Here is a 15631-nt window from a genome sequence, read left to right on the forward strand (position 1 = left end):
AGTGTTGAATGGAAGGCCAGAGTAATGAATTTTGTGAATAAGAATTAGGATTTTAGAAGTAACTACGAGAGAGAGGTGGCCAATGCTCCTCTTTGAGCAGTACATAAATCATAAGGTAGAGGATATCCGATGGCGAGTATTAGAACAGATACAGCGGGGCAGTGAGGGGGGTTGTGTGAAAAAAAATTGAAATTACCGTGAACAATGGTACATCTATTGGCTTGATACAGTTAGTCCAAAGGGTTTGAATGCTGAATTGGAGTGGGGCTCTTTAATTTAAAAGCCTCCAGTAGTAGGTTCTGGTTCTGTCCAATAGGTCTTTGAACTTCTGGGTACGTCATGATGACAAATTCTTTAAAGGGGTATGTGTAAGACGCCGTTGCCATCTTGATGTTGTTTAAATAATGTGGTCAGGCTGGCATTAATACGGCATAAAGGTAAATATTGCTTGATTTTGCTACGGTGGGGGGAAGTATAATTATGATCTTTTCACTCCGTGGTTATGATGTTTATTGGTCATTTTATTGTAGGGGAAGTCCTTGACACAGCCAGATGGCGAAACATGCATGTCGGGCGGTTTGAATCCCCACATTGAAAATGCTAAAAGATAAGTGTGTTTGATTTATGTAAAGATAAGATAAAGCCGATGAAGAGTTGAGTGCTCTCTCTAATTGCCAAAAACTAATGTTGGACAATTAAGCACCACTGAGGCGGGTTAAAGTTTTTTCAAACAAACAAGAAGATATTGAGTAAAAGGGAAATTGTTATTATCTAGGACTGGTGTGAAATAAATGGCCTCTTTGAACAGTGGCATCACATGATCAGATTTCTTTGATCCTATAGAATTTGATTTCCATGTTTTGAATAAGCTGTAGGCACCTGATGTCTGCTGTCCTGGGGGCCTTGGAATATGCATTGCAATAGCCAAGATTATTCATAACCAAGGAGTGTACTAAGATCTGAAGGGCATTTCTATGAAGCTAGCAAAGAATAGTGCAGATCATTTTTAGCTAATATAAAAAAATCTCAGCAGTTTACAATAAATACCAATAATAACACATCATAAAAGCAGTGTTAAAAAAGTATAAATAAAAAGTTAATATATCAATTAACGCAAAACTAGACAAAGAAATAGATTCTATATATCATACCTAAAACAATTGGCACTGAAACAAAAAATATGTCTGGGTGTAACAATGCATACATTTTTGAAATGCCCATGACCTGCCCATTTCATGCCCATGGGCATGTACCCTTTTCAACTATGAATTTACGTGAATCACGTTACAGAATATGCTGACAGTTCTGCACATAAATTCTAATACCAATTTGTGTCAATAATTGTTTTTAAATGGCAATTATTGGCCCGGATTGGCTTGTTAACTAATTACGTTGGGTGCAAAAATCCAGAATATGCCCGAGGTTGTGCGTGCAACTTAAGTCACACTATATAGAATTTGGGGGAAACCCACCAAAAAAATGAGTGGAGAAATAACCTGATGGTTAGGGCAGTGGGCTGAAAGACAAGGTTCAAATTCCTCTGATTTTCCTTATGACTTTGAGCAATTTACTTAACCCTCCATTGCCTCAAGTACAAAATTAAATTATAAAACCTCCAGGAAGAGAAAAATACCATAAAGTGACCAAATACAACATCCCTTAAACCAGTGGTTCCCAAACCTGATCCTGGAAGCATCCTAGCCAGTCAGGTTTTCAGGATAACTACAATGAATATTCATGAGAGATCTGAATGCAGTGGAGGAAGTGCATGCAAATCTCTCTCATGAATATTCATTGTGGATATCCTGAAACCCTGACTGGCTGGGGTGCTTCCAGGATCAGGTTTAGGAACCATTGCCTTAAATAACTACTGAAAAGGCATGATGTAAATCATAAAAATCACCAGCCCTTTCAGGATCAACATACCTGCAACGAAAGGGAAAGGCTGGAGAAACATCCAGGCTTTCGATGTTTAAAATTGACAGATTCTGTTCTGACAGATTGAAGCTTGTTCCATAAGGCTCATGCACAACTGAAAGCAGAATTTCTCATAGAGACAACATTGCTAAAGTAACCTATGAAAACTTCAACACACTATTGAGATGAACAAGAAGTTTGCCCTGGAACATAGCAAGTTAATGGTCAAAAAAGCAACAATCTGACCATACCTTCATTTGGCAGTGTAGTTACATGGTCACTGGATTTAGCACTGACAAGTACCTTAGCTGCTGTATGTTGCAAACTTTACATCATACATTTTGGACGACCCCAAAACAGGGAATTAATCATCAGTCTTACTGATAACCAGGGCTTTAATCATGTTACGCAGGACTGCCAATGACAATAACTTTGAAATTGTTTGACCTTATACAAATACAGGAAAGATATTCTCATTAAAAAGTCAGACGGCCAACTTTCCTTATTCAATTAAGTGAATACCAAGATCACATACGACAGGATTTGACTGAAATATGGCACCATTCAACTGAGGATAATGCTATCAAAATGCCTATCTGGATCAACCACAACATTTCAGTTTTTGATGGATGAAGCATAAGTCAAATTCATTTTCGACCACAGGGAGATGAAATCCAAACACTTAGCCAAATACTGCAATCGATTTTCATATCTGTCTTCAACAGGTACTAAAAGCTGGTTGTTGTCAGCACAAAAATGACAATTAGCATTTATGTGCAGAAATCACATCAACTAAGGATCTAATATATCAATTAAATACTAGAAAAACTACTGACACCTGTGGGGACACCACAGGTCAAACACTGCTCTGTGCAGAGTAAACTATTCCTTACAAAACAAAAAAAAGAACTAAACCATTCCACTACCCACCCGAGGCCAACTGACCTCTCTGCAAAAGATGGGCAATCTGTATCCGAGGTAGTAGGCAAATTCAATAATACCAACATTGTGTCACTCTTATCCTACCTTTGCACTTAGCCTGTCACGGTCACTAAAACTGTTTTGGTGCCATGACCTTCCCTAAATCTATTCCAAAGTCCCTCAGTAGGATAAAAACAAGTTTCTCCACATGTTTAACTAGCACTGACAATTAGAAATTGCTCTACAATTATATATAATGCAAGGATGCAAACCTATGTCACAATTGCTTGGTACAGGTTATAGGGGATGCTTCTTGAAGCCTTGGAAATCTTAAATTACCATGGGACCAACAGTTAGCTAAGTGAATTTGGAAAGCCAGAGTTTAAATCCCATTTCTTCCATTGACGCTCTTTTGTGATCTTGGCCAAGTCACTTCACCCTCCATTGCCATTGGCACAACTACATTGTAAGCCAACTTGAGCTGAGAAATAATTAATGTATTTGAATATGTGACAATGTAAATTATCCTTGACTAGGAGAAATACATTGAAAGACCCCTTATTGTTGGAATAAACTTCCAAAGACCATTAGGCCAGAAAGGAATTTTATGAAATTTCATAAATTGGTTAAAAACTGGGTGAACAGTGGTTTATTATGCCACTTTGTAACTGGCTCGGTCCAGTGCTATGTTACTTGTTTGAAATCTGAATAGTAGTGTAGAAGCTGAATGTATTATCTGAACCACTGGCCTGGTAGTTAGGAAATTTTATATATTAGGAAGCTTTTTTTATTGTTTTAAATTCATTTGAGTAGTTAGGAAATTTGTTGTATTAGTGAGCAAAATTCCTATGCTGTAGTTTAGATTATAAATTAACTTGAACCCTTATTTGAAGATAAAAGCAGGATTTAAAATGTCCAACTCCAAATAGTCTCAATATGATAGTTAGAAAAGGTCATGAAGGTAAAACGTAATATGTATTGGTACAAAAATTTGTTTAAATTCCAATATAGGGGTTCTAAAATGACCAAATACTCACCTCTGGTCATTATTCTCAAATGCATCGTTTGTTCCACTTTCCTCTTCACATGTATATCCACAAACTGAACTTTAGCAGCACCACTCTGCTCCTGATAAGAACCACAAACAGCATGCACCTAACACAGCATCGTAGATGACAGCAGATCCATCCAATCTGCCCAACAGTCTCACGTTATCAATTCGTGCTTAAATGAACAATGAATATGGTATAAAAATACTTGATCCTGGTCTGCCTTTGTCATTTCTGGAACATAAACCGTAGAAGTCCACCCAGAACCGTCCTCATGTTTCAACCACTGCCGTCAAAGCCTTCTCCAACCCATCCAAAACTGTTTTGCCATTTATGGGATACAGCCCATAGACATCTGCCCAGCACTGGCCTTAATTCTTCACTGCTGGAGTCTCCATCTAAGCACCACTTGCCATCAATACATATGCGGTCATTTACGTTTGTATTTTATACCATCCATTTTCTAATTAGGGATCCTCTGTGTTCATCCCATACCTTTCTGAATTACGTCACCGTTTTTGTCTCCATCACCTCCCTCGGGAGAGTATTCCAGGCATCAACCACCATCTCCATAAAAAAGAATTTCCTGGCATTACTCTCAAGTCTGCCACTCCGCAACCTCAATTCATGTCCTCTGGTTTTACCGTTTCTCCTTCTCTGGAAAAGATTTATTTCCATATTAATACATTTCAAGTATTTAAATATCTGTATAATATCTTCCCTATTCTTCTATGGTATACATATATTCAGGTCTTCCAGTCTTTTCTCGTACATCTCTTGGAAAAGCGCTATACCATTTTTGTCACAGTCCTCTGAACCGATTCAAGTCTTTTTACAACCTTAGCAAGATATGGTCTCCAAAACTGAACACAATACTCCAAGAGGGACCATACCAATGATTTGTACAGGGGCATCAACATCTTCTTTCCTCTGCTGGTCATGCCTCTCTATGCAGCCTGGTTGCAAAAATGATCAGCTAACACATTAGGAGTTAAAGGTAAAGTTACTATTGATGAATAAACTACTTTTGGTTATCAAACAGCTTACTTATACTGTCATGTAATTGACAACCACCCATGTAAATTATTATCAAAGTTCAACTTCAGAATATCTGTGATGGCATACTGTTCAATGCATGGTGATTCTTCATTCTGCCTCAGTAATATGTCCACAAATAGCTGTCACCTCAGCTTTGCTCTTCTCCCATCTCTCACCTCAAAAATCAATATATCAGAAGAGACAAAGCAGTTCTTTATCTTGCTGAGACTGATAATTATGATCACTCCAAGACTACACCTTCCAGAACAAAGGATTGGACATAATCCCCCTCATTCTATAACTTGGTGCTATGGAATGCCATGAAGTAGTATTTCCTCAGGTTACTTCTAAATCTATCCCCTTTCACCTTCATTCTATGCCCCCTCATTCCAGAACTTCCTTTAAATTGAAAGACTCACCTCCTGTGCATATATGCCACACAGGTATTTAAATGTCTTTATTATATCTCCCTTCTCCCAACTTTATTCTAAGAATATATATTGAGATCTTTAAGCCTGTCCCTACCCACTTTATGATGAAGACTACTGACCATTTTAGTAGCAGCCCTGTGGACCAACTCCATCCTGTTAAATCTTTTTGAAGGTACAGTCTCCAGAAATGTACACACTATTCTAAATGAGGTCTCACCAGAGTCTTATACAGGGGCATCACTACCTCCTTTTTCCTACTGGCTATTCTTCTCCCTATGCACCAAAGCATCCTTCTAGGTTTCGCTGTCGCCTTTTCTACCTGTTTGGCCACCATGAAAGATCATCACATATAATTCCACCCAAGTCCTACTCCTCTTTCGTGCACAAAAGTTCTTCACCCCCTAAACTGTGCTGTTCAGTCAGGTTTTTGCAGCCAAAATGCATGAACTTGTATTTTTTGGCATTAAATCTTAGCTGCCAAATTCCAGACTGTTCCTCTTAGCTTCGCTAAGTCTTTCCACATATTATCCACATCATCAGGGGTGTCTACCCTATTGCAGATTTTGGTATTATCCGCAAAAAGGTGAACCTTACTGGATAGCCCTTCAACAATATCACTGGCCCAAGAACAGAACCTTACAGCACACCACTGGTGACATCCTTTTCCTTAGAAGGAGCTCCATTTACCACTACTCTTTGTTGCCTTCCACTCAACCAGTTCCTAACCCAGTCACTTACTTTAGGGCCCATACCGAGGTCACTCAGTTTATTTATTATTCATCTATGTGGTATCGTGTCAAATATCGCAGGCACTGTGGTCCAGAGCCAGAGAGACTGTATATTCACTAAAAAGGAACTCGAAGATTTCAGACATTCAAGGTATAGAGGCACAGGCAAATAGAGCATTTTCAAACTGAATCACTTGGAAAAGGCAGGCATGGAAAAGGTGAAGTAAAAGAGTACTTGTTGACTTTCCTCAGAGATCTATGGCCAACAACAGCATTAGTGGAGAAATAGGGAGAGGATGGTTTCTGATCCCCTGTAGTCCACCAGTCAAACAATACAGAGAAATTTAAGAGAGGAGTACCAATAACTGCAGTTTCAAATGAAAGACCGGTTATATGTTCCCACCTCTACAGAGGAGCAAAATAAAGCAGAGGTAGTGCAGGGTGGAGAAGGAGTTGGAACAGGAAACCAGCAGCAAGTAAAGCAATTGCCCCTACAGAGCATACAAGTGAACACACATTGCTTCCTGTTGAGAAGCATGGAATAGGTTTTGGCAAATACAGAATCTAATGGTTATAAATGTTAATGGTTTTCCAGCAGAATCACTGGAAATTGAAAGTTCTTTTTTTTTTTTTTTAAATTGTGTTTATTAACATTTTCATATCAGATAAACAACATTACCATCACATCCTTAGAAACCCCATCAGAGCTATGCAATAGCCCCTTTCCCTCCCTCCCCTCCCCACAGAGTATCTCAGAAGAAATAAACCGTGTCCCAAAACATGGAATCCCCATTAACCATAGGTCACACTGCTAGCCCCCCGCCACCCCATATATGTAGACCAGGTTTTAACAAACCGTACCATACCACCCCTCCTTAAAGCAGTAAGTTTATCCATTAAGCAGCAGTAGTCCACCTTGGCCAGGACCTGATCCACGGTCGGAACCATTGTTTGTTTCCACAGTCTTGCAATTAAGGTCCTGGCTGCTGTAACAATATGGGCCAAAAGAGAGTGTTGTGAGCCACAGCACACCTGTGATGAGATATTTAGCAGGCATAAGCCCGGACTAAGCGTGATCGCGGCCCCCAAGCCTTCCTGCAAATGGGCCTGTAGACTACTTCAAAACTGTTGAATCACAGGACAATCCCACCATATATGCCAGAAATCATCTGTTGCCCCACATTTACGCCAACACTGCGTCTCACCAGATTTAAAAATTTGTGCTAACCTGCTCGGGGTCATATACCATTGATATAACATCTTATATCCATTTTCCACCAGTGGAGTGGCCACCGAGAAGGTCAGCAAACTTTTTTTCTTATTATAATTTTTATTAGGTTTTAATACTTATACAGATATTATAATACTGCAAAGTGTAATACAGCCATTAAGTGATAAGATTTACAAATCAGGAAATCAAAAGAAAATTCTCTTCTTTTAACAAACATAACATGGCTTCCTACAATATACATATATCATTACAGCCTTAATTATGGTTCCGTCATTCCTTACTTCTTTATTCTACTCTACAGATTGTTTACTGTCTAGGAAGGTCTGAAGCTGATTGGGCAAATAATACACATATTTTATCTGATTTAGTCTAATAATACATTTGCAAGGGTAAGCCAGGAAGAACGAAGCCCCCAATTCCAAACCTTTTGGTCTCAGAGAGAAATTTTTTTCGTCTTTCTTGGGTGGACTTAGAGGCTTATTTTCAAAGCACTTAGCCTCTCAAAGTTCCATAGAAACCTATGGAACTTAGCCTCCCAAAGTGCTTTGAAAATATGCCTCTTAGTCACATCCAGGTAAAGCCAAGTTTTCTGACCAGCAAACAAACGATCAGTTGATTTAAAGTAAAGACGCATTATTGCATTTAAGTCCTGCTGAAATACAAATGAAGCAATCAACGTCCGTCTTTCAGTTACTTCTTCAATTGATTGTTCCAAAATGGCTGTGACATTTTGTAGATCTATTGACTTCTCTGAGTCTATTTTTTTCATTGTAGATGATGTATAGTAAATTTTATTCAACGGTGGAAACACTTCTTGGGGAAACTTCAAATTTTCTTTTAAGTACCTGCAAAGCATGTCATTCGGGGAAACTCCCAGTAATCTAGGGAAATTCAATATACAGAGATTTAATCTCCTATTATAGTTCTCCACTTGCTCTATCCTCCTTCTTATAGCCATATTATCCTTTATCACAGCCATTTTAAATTCTTCAGTTTGTTTGGACTCTCTCTGCAAGGCCTCAATTTTCAGAGAAAAGTCTTGTTTCACCAACTCATGGGAGTTCTTCACCTCCTGCATATTTGCATTCAAAATCTTTACCTCTTCAGAAGATTGTTTCAGTATTTTGTCCATTTCTACAAGCTTCAGCCAGATCTTGCCCAGGCTCACCTCCGTCTCTCTGGCAATCGCAGATATTCTCTCAGATTCGAGCTCCCCTCTAGGCTCCTCGGAATCGCCCCCTCTGGGCTACACAGGAAACCCCGTTCGAATCGCAGCAGTTGCAGGGCAAGGAGGCGTCGTAGAGATTGGTGGGGAGAGAGATGTTTCAATTTCCAGCGGGGAGACCGCTTCACCGGTTCCTCCCGCTATGGACTCCTCACCTCGTCGGGAAAGAGCGGGGAAGAAGCGCTCCAGACCCACATTTACCGGCGTGGACGTTCCAGAAGGTAGGGGAGCCCTCCGAATCGTTCCCTTACTTTTCATATGCGGTATAATGTGATAGAGGCAAGAAAAATATCAAGTTTAGCAATTGTGGACCGGAGCACACTTCAAACGTAACCGCTCATGGCGCCATCTTGACACGCCCCCCCCGGCCAGCAAACTTTTATAGATCTTTCCCCATCTGGCCTGGTCGTAATTAACTGCTAGTAAGGCCTCCCACTTATGAACGCAGTGATCTAAAGGGCGGGACTTAAGCAATAATGCTCAATAGATCCTTGAGATACCCCCTTTCCCTTCTCCATTCCTCATAGCCAACTCTAATTCCGTTACAGGTAGGGAAAGTTCCTTTTTTGCTTTCCTATACACAAAGTCCCTGATCTGCATATAGTGAAATCTATCCGTGTCTGATAAGCCAAACTCATCCTGTAGGGTTTTAAATGAGTGACACTTCCCCTCTTCCCATATCTGCCCCAACAAACGCAGGGATGCAGCTGACCATCGCCCATATACTCCTTCTACCCTGTAGGAGTAAAATCCGTCGCATACACAATGGGTGTGGTCAAGTGATATTTACGTCCCGGGAATCAGGCATTCCTACATCTTGCCCATTCACCCAAAGCCACCCTCATCTGACCAGTCAACCCCGACAATAGGCCCCTCAACACTGGCAAGAGCAACCATGGTGCCGCCCATATAGGTACCCCTTCAAACCCCATTGTGCAGCATGAGTCCACAATTTAGTTGTCCCTCTCAGGCACATAGCTAGCATTTGAAACAGAGCTGCTTTATAGTATAACCCAAAATTGGGCACCCCCATGTCCCCATTTTTCCGAAGTTGATATAAGATCCTGCGATTCACCCGGGGAGGTCTCTTACGCCAAATAAAAGTAAACATCTTCTTATTAAGTGTGTGGAAAAAAGTTTGTGGGATTGCAACCGGCACAGCCATAAACAAGTAGAGCAGCATAGAAAGTAGGGTCATCTTCACCGCCGCTATTCTACCCATCCATGACATTCGAAGTCCCCCCCCCCCCCCCCCTGCAATCTGTCTAATTCCTGAAGTAGTTCTTGTAATTTAGGGACAAAATTTTCCATGTACAAATCCTCAGATTTCGCTGTCAAAGTAACCCCCAAGTATTTAATACCTTTAAGAGACCATTTAAATGGAAAGAAATTGAAAGTTCTGAAGCAGAGGAGGGTCTCAAAAACCTACTTGTTAATATGTTAAGCTGGGAGATGCTAAGGAAATGAATGTCATGACTAGGAGCAGCCCACAGCTAAATGTTCAAGCTTCTCCTTCTCACCTACAAATGCACTCGATCTGCAGCCCCTCCTTACCTCTCTACCCTCATCTCCCCTTACGTCCCTACCCGTAACCTCCGCTCTCAAGACAAATCCCTCCTTTCAGTACCCTTCTCCACCACCGCCAACTCTAGGCTTCGCCCCTTCTGCCTCGCCTCTCCCCGTGCTTGGAACAAACTCCCCGAGCCCATACGCCGGGCCCCCTCCCTACTCATCTTCAAATCATTGCTCAAAGCCCACCTCTTCAATGTCGCCTTCGGCACCTAATCACTACATCTCTTCTCAGGAAATCTCATATACCCCAACTTGACATTTCGTCCTTTAGATTGTAAGCTCTTCTGAGCAGGGACCATCCTTATTCGTTAATTTGTACAGCGCTGCGTAACCCTAGTAGCGCTCTAGAAATGTTAAGTAGTAGTAGTAGTAGTAGTAAATGGAAGCTTGTGAGGGAGTCAACTGGCCCATTAGATGATCACAGGGTAAAAAGGGAACTCAGGGAAGGCAGGTACATAGCAGTGACACTGTGGTGGTTATTTTAGAAGCTCTATTCTTGTTTTGGACTTGAAACGGGCATTTAGACATCCATAGTGCATGGACATACAAATCCCAATTTTACAAAGGCAAGTTACAGATATCTAACATTGCAGTACATTCATATGGTAAGGGGGAATGGACTGGGAAGGACTAGGGAGGGCCCAAAATATGGACATTCAACTCTGATCACAGAAGGGGAAGGTTTATAGTTAATTAAAACTTGATATGCCACTCTAACTGCAATGGCAAAGCAGAGCAGCGTACAATCTAAAATTTTAGAGATAAAAAAGAACTCCATTAATGACAGGAAAGGTGCGCATTCATTCTAATAAAGAGAGGATAGAGGAGCAGAACAGTTTAAGACAGAGATAAAATGTAGTGGTCACAACTATCACAGGGAATCCCAAGGGAGCCATCAGTCCCCAAAAGCTTGCTTGAAAAGCCAGATCTTAACGTTAAAGGATTTCAGGGAGGGGTCACTATGGAGGGAAAGTATATTCCAAACATTGGAGTGGGGGGGGGGGGGGGGGGGAGAAAAAAAGGAGGCGCTGTGCCTGGTGGATTCTAAGTGAGCAAATTTGAGGCTGGGAAGAACTAAACAGTGATCACTAATTGAGCGAAGAACTCTAGCAGAATAGGGTATTGCAAGATTTTATTTATTTATCACATTTATACCCCACATTTGCAGGCTCAAAGTGGCTTACAATGTACTGAAAAGGCTATCGCCAGTCCAGTGGTTATACAAACACAATAAAATTGTGGTAATCGGATAGGATAGAAGGAACAGGGTAAGAGGGGAAAAAGGGTAAAGGCAAGCAAGTCCAAAATGGTCCATGAATGTGCTATTTTGAAGAACTTTAGGTTTTATGTTGAATCCTTGGGGTAGGCCTTCCGGAGTAGGCTGGTCTTAAGTAATTTCCTGAAGCTGAGATGGTTTTGACAGCTTTTGGCACGTCATTCCATAATTGGGTACTAATGAAGGGAAAAGATGAAACAAAAGTGGATTTATATTTAAGGCCATTACAAGTGGGGTAATGGAGATTTAGGGTAAATTCAATTACCCCAATATGGACTGAAAAAAGTGTTACATCAGGGAGCGCTAGGGATATAAAATTCCTAGAGGTAATACATGACTGCTTCTTGCAGCAACTGGTCCACAAGCTATTTTAGATCTCGTCCTTAGTGGAATGCAGGGCATAGTATAAAAAGTAAAGGTGTTGGGTCCACTGGGAAATAGTGATCATAACATGGTGAAATTTGGGCTGATATCTGGACTGAAGTCACTAAGGAAATCTACTGTGGCAACATTTAATTTTTGAAAGGGCAGCTATGATAAAATGAGGAAAATGGTTAAGAAGTGGAGTGGAGGAGTGGCCTACTGCTAAGAGCATTGGTCTTGCAATCCAGAGGTGGCTGGTTCAAATCCTTTCAAATCCTTGTGATCTTGGGCAAGTCACTTAACCCTCCACTGCCTCAGGTACAAACTTAGAATGTGAGCCCTCCTGGAACAGAGAAATATCCAATGCACCTGAATGTAACTCACCTTGAGCTACTACTGAAAAAGGTGTCAGCAAAATCTAAATAAATAAATAAGAAATAAGAAGAAGCAAAAAGCTTAGGGACTTTAATTCAGGAATGGATGCTGTTTAAAAATATCATCTTGGAAATCCAGACCTGACATGTTCCATGTATTTACAAAGGTGGAAAGAATGGAGGGAATGGTACTTGATATAATGCCTGTGGTTTTTTGCAACTACATTCAAAGTGGTTTACATATTATATACAGGTACTTATTTGTACCCAGGGCTTTGGAGGGTTAAGTGACTTGCCCAGAGTCACAAGGAGCTGCAGTGGAAATTGATCCCAGTTCCCCAGCAAAGTCCGCTGCACTAACCACTAGGCTGCTAAATGGCAGCCAGCATAGTTAAAAGGTGAAGTGAAAGAGGCTATTAGAGTCAAAAACATATCCTTCAAAGAATGGAAAAAAAAGATCTGAATGAAGAAAATAAGCAGCAACATACGCGTTGGCAAGTTAGATGCAAAGCATTGACAAAGATTCTCTTTGTCTAATAGTAAACTCATATTACATTTTGTTTAACAGATCAGAAACTAGACACTGACATACAGAAACATAGAAACATGATGGCAGATAAAGGCCATATGGCCCATCCCATCCTCTGTAACCCCTAACTCTTCCTTTTCCTAAGCGATCCCACATGCTTATCCCATGCCTTTTTAAATTCTGACACAGTCCTCGACTCCACAACCTCCACCGGGAGGCCACTCAATGCCTCCACTACCCTTTCTGTGAAATAATACTCTCTTAGATTACTCCTAAGCCTATTCCCTCTTAACTTCATATATATGCAATAATAGGGGAAATCAGGAAGGGGAGGAGGAACTTTTTCACATCGCTATCTCCAGATCACTTATGAATTTGTTAAAAAGCACAGGTCTTGATTCAGACCCAATATAGGCATTCCACTACCGACCATTTTCTATATGGATTATTGACCAGTCCTACACTCTGTTTCCTGACCTTTAGCCAGTATGCAATCCACAAAAGGGTATTGCCTACTATCCCACAACTATCTTCCTAAGGGATCTTTCATGAGGGACTTTGTCAAACGTCTTTTGAAAATCCAAATACACTAAAGCAACTGGATCACACTTACCCATTTGTTTAAGACAACACAAAATCTAAAATTGGTAAATCAAGAGTTGCTTTTGCTGAACCTATGCCGACTCATTCCCGCTTTTGCTGAACCTATTCCGACTCATTCCCACTAAGCCATGTCTAGTTATATGGTTAGTTATTTGCAGATTTATAGCTTCAACCATTTTGCCTGGCATAGCATTAAACTCACAGGTCTAAAAGTTTCCTGGATTACCCACGGGTTGTTTTCAAAAATTGGCATTACACCTAAGGACTGGCGGATGGCCAGTGTAACATAGCCAATTTGAATGATTGCTAACCTGTTACTAATAATCTGTAACCTATCATATATACTCTATGTTTAAATCATTTTTATTGGAACTGCAATTACATTAATAACATGTACAACATACACAAATTTCTGTTTGCTGAACCCAACCTGCTATGTTACAGTCAATGTTTACAACATAAACCTATTTTGAGTATATTTTTAATATGTTTGTATTTTTAATTTTTTGTATGATTTAATAATGTATGTTATTTTAAGCCACCAAGAACATTTTGGTTTGTGCGGGATAGCAAGTGATGTAAATTACATTTAAAAAAATTTTAAAAATAAAACAAAACAGTTCAAACCCCCATTCATAGAAAAGGAATCTATATCATATTCCACCACACCCAGTCCTCATCCATCCTCAGCTTTCTCACTGGCTTCTATTTCGTATCCCTCTGTATGTTCCGAGTGCATTTGACCTCCCTACTGCTCTGACAATATTGAAGGCTCTACATTCTGTTAGAACCACTACTGCCCCCTCAGACCCTCCACTTTATTTGCCAGTTTCAATTAAAACGTCTCCCATATCTTCATTCGATGATAGTTCAGAGCCTCACAAAGGGTCTATTTCTCACTCAGTGGAAACAGGTTTCTATATTTCCCCAAAGATCCTAAAGGAGACCTGGCTACTTGTTCCAATGATTGTCCAATTGCACAGGCCCTTTTTGTTACCAAAATTATAAAATGCTTAAGTCTTGTATTAGCTGGAAGCTCACTTGGAGAAAACCAATTCACTCCACCCCAATCAAAATGAATTCAGAAAATTTCATAGTACTGAGACAGCCCTCTTGGATGTCAACTTCCATCTATCAAGCTCTTGACCAAGGCAGAATCCCTATTCTTATTTCACTGGACCAAACATCAGTATTTGATTTTGTGGACCATTTCTGCTTTTGAATAGACTCTATAAAATAGGGATTAGAGATATATTAGAGAGGTACCCCTTTGGAATGGTTCCACTCTTACCTCACTGACAGAATCAACTTGGTTCATAATACAACATCTAGATCCTACACACTCCCCCCTCTGGCATTCCTCAAGAATCTCTCTTGGCTCCGACCCTCTTAATATCTTTCTATTCCCACTTCTTACATTTACTCAGTTGCCTGGTCATTTGTCTATGCTGATCACATCCAAATTCTGGTTAGTATTAACAATGACGATCTGGATGTAATTGCAGCCTTTAATAAGAACTTGTCTAGTGGTGTGGATTGGCTCCAAACCCAACTTAAGTTAAACATGTCTAAGCCTCAAAGTATGACCTTTGGCCATAGGGAACACCCCACTTTGACAGCCCCCCATTATGTCAGCAGGGGTGCCCATAACCCTTGTTACCTCTATGAAAATCCTAGAAGTTCTTTTTGTATTATGAGCTTCCAGGCACAGCTTAGTAAAACTATTAGAACATCCTTTTCCAGACTACAGATCTACTCTGTACATCACCTCTTTGATAAGCCAGCTCTTCATATTTTAATCCACTCATCTGTGATGACCCCATTAGATTACTGCAATTCCCTTCTTTATGGATCTCAAACAGGATATTCTTCATCTAAAATCGTCCAACACTCAGCAGTGAAGCTTATAATATGATCAAAACATCATGACCATGTTACACTACTCATGATATACTACTACTACTAATCATTTCTATAGTGCTATGAAGTACAAAGCGCTGTGCACATTATATGTAGGTACTTTTTCGGTCCCTAGAGGGCTCACAATCTAAGCTTTGGTACCTGAGGCAATGGAGGGTTAAGTGACTTTCCAATCTATGAGCATTGGTTACCTATTGCTCACAGGATTACTTCAAAGTGCTTACTTTGGTTCACAAAGCCTTTCGTTCCAGCATTTCTCTATCTTTCCTGTTTACTTATACCCTATTCCCCCACCAGGACCTTTTGTTCCTCTCAGGCCAATAATCTCATAGTCCCCTCCCTCCATACTGTTTGCCAAAACTTTTCCTGTTCCTGTATCTTTATTGTGGTAGGTCCCACTTTGTGGAATGCTCTCATTTCTGCTTTACGGCTTAAGGAGTCCTTTCTAAGGTTC

The 15631-nt window shown here is 40.3% G+C and overlaps 1 protein-coding gene across 6 annotated transcripts in view; it reads right to left on the reverse strand.

Annotated features, from left to right (window-relative positions):
* CD276 (CD276 molecule) overlaps positions 1-15631 on the reverse strand; it is a 234831-nt gene that overhangs the window by 75332 nt on the left and 143868 nt on the right. The gene's annotated exons all lie outside the window — the stretch shown is intronic.

The sequence above is a fragment of the Microcaecilia unicolor genome, chromosome 1 (assembly GCF_901765095.1).
Source record: "Microcaecilia unicolor chromosome 1, aMicUni1.1, whole genome shotgun sequence".
NCBI lineage: Eukaryota > Metazoa > Chordata > Amphibia > Gymnophiona > Siphonopidae > Microcaecilia > Microcaecilia unicolor.